Genomic DNA, 1,993 nt, shown 5'->3' on the forward strand with positions numbered 1-1,993 from the left:
TCCTCTCTGCTCCTGCATCCACACACACACGATGGCGCAGGCGCAGCTCAAATACAGGACGCCCGCGAACTTGAACATCAGAAACCATGAATAAGTTCTGGTACAGGCGCTCTCCAGGGCACACAGGGTGCACTGACGCCCAACACAAACAAAACCCCAGTGTCACTGGCGTCCTCAGTGCTGATTTGCGGAGTCCACCTTGGCCACCACGGCCCTCCGGCTCTTCCTCTGTCCGGGGATGGCCATGGCCCTGGCACAGAAGGGAGCTGGGCCCTGAGCAGGCCAGCAGGTTGCCCATTACAGCCCCCAACGTCGGAACAGGAGTCTGGACCTCGGTCTAGTTCAACCGGGTGCCTGGCACGCGGCCCCCAAGAAGGTGCGACACCCACCTGCTTGCCGGTGGCCGGGGCCCCTCCAGGGTGACCTAAGAGCCTCAGGGCAGCTACAGGGTCTCCTTCCTCAGGGCCCTGCTATGGGGTAAGGAGCGGGGCTTCCACAGGAACCCACAGCTACAGGCGGGCGTGACTAGGGAACCCCCAACTGGAAGCTGTCCTGAACCCCTATAGCCAGCAGGGGTGGCCCCACCTCATCTAGCCTGCGCCCCCTGAACCTGGCCCTCTCCCCAGCTGGGCGTGGTGCCCACGGAAGCGGGCCCCGTGGAGGGCGTCAACAAGAAGCTCGGCCTCTTCGGCATTGGCGGCCGCTCTGTGGACATCTTCAAGGGCATCCCCTTCGCCGCCCCACCCAAGGTCCTGGAGAACCCCGAGCCACACCCCGGCTGGCAAGGTGGGAGTGGGTGGGTGGGTGGGTGCTGGGCTGGCCCTGTGCCTGGCGGTGGCGGGTGGGGCCACCATCCTCAGACTGTTGCAGAATTTACCAGGCGACCGAAAAAATGTGCAGGAGCACCGGAGGCACAGGAAAAACCCATTTATTTCCAGACATTTCACATGTGCCGGTCCAGTGACTCAGGGGAATCTGTTTCTCTCCAAATCCTGAGCCTCCCAATATGGAGGAAGCTTTCTTTTCTACCCTTTAGGTATCCTTGTCCCCCAAATATGAATCATACTTCCGGACCTTTCGCAGGCTTTGCAAAAAGCGCTGGAATGGGTGCAGTGGGACCACCTCTCAAGGCCTGGCCTGGCGTCAACACTGATAACTCCATCTGGGGATGGTTATGGACTCTCTGAAATGGGAGTAGTATTTTGGGTAAACAGGTCTTGCATGACCAGATAATTAAAGGGGCAGTGACTAGATTCAGATTGCTAGCACCCCAAAAATATTTTCCCCATCAACGCCAGCCCCTCTGGTCCCCCACAGGGACCCTGAAGGCCAAGAACTTCAAGCAGCGATGCCTGCAAACCTCTCTCATCCCGTTAAATACCAAGGGCTCCGAGGACTGCCTCTACCTCAACATCTGGGTCCCCCAGGACCAGAAGGAAGGTACATCCGCCCACCCCATGCCTTCCAGGTCCCTAAACCTGCATGAAGCACCCAGGCAGCCAGAGGCCCAGCCCTGCCCAGCCCCTTCGCTTGTGGGGGCTCCAGAGCTGAAATTCCCTGAAACAAGCACCCAGAGGGGATGGGGAGGGTACAGCTGGGGTCACCGGGCCTGCTTCCTGCCTCAGTTTCCCAGAACCTGCCTGTCATGATCTGGATCTATGGAGGAGGCTTCTTCTCCGGGTCCGCCGAGGAAAAAAGCTTCTTCAATAACTATCACCACGATGGGGAGGAGATCGCCACGCGAGGCAACGTCATTGTGGTCACCTTCAACTACCGCATTGGGCCGCTGGGCTTCCTCAGCACTGGGGACGCCAACCTGCCAGGTGTGTCGGGCGCCTTGGGCCAGGGGTGAGGGAGCTGGTGGGGGGCCCTTCAGCACTGCTTTCGCCCAACAACTCCTGACAGTCTCCCAGAGAGACCCAGAATTCTACTGGCAGAGCAGGAAGCTGGGGATGGACAGTGAGACACAGGAGCCCATCGGCAGCTGTAGCGA

The sequence above is a fragment of the Myotis lucifugus genome, unplaced genomic scaffold, assembly GCF_000147115.1.
Source record: "Myotis lucifugus unplaced genomic scaffold, Myoluc2.0 scaffold_565, whole genome shotgun sequence".
Classification (NCBI taxonomy): domain Eukaryota; kingdom Metazoa; phylum Chordata; class Mammalia; order Chiroptera; family Vespertilionidae; genus Myotis; species Myotis lucifugus.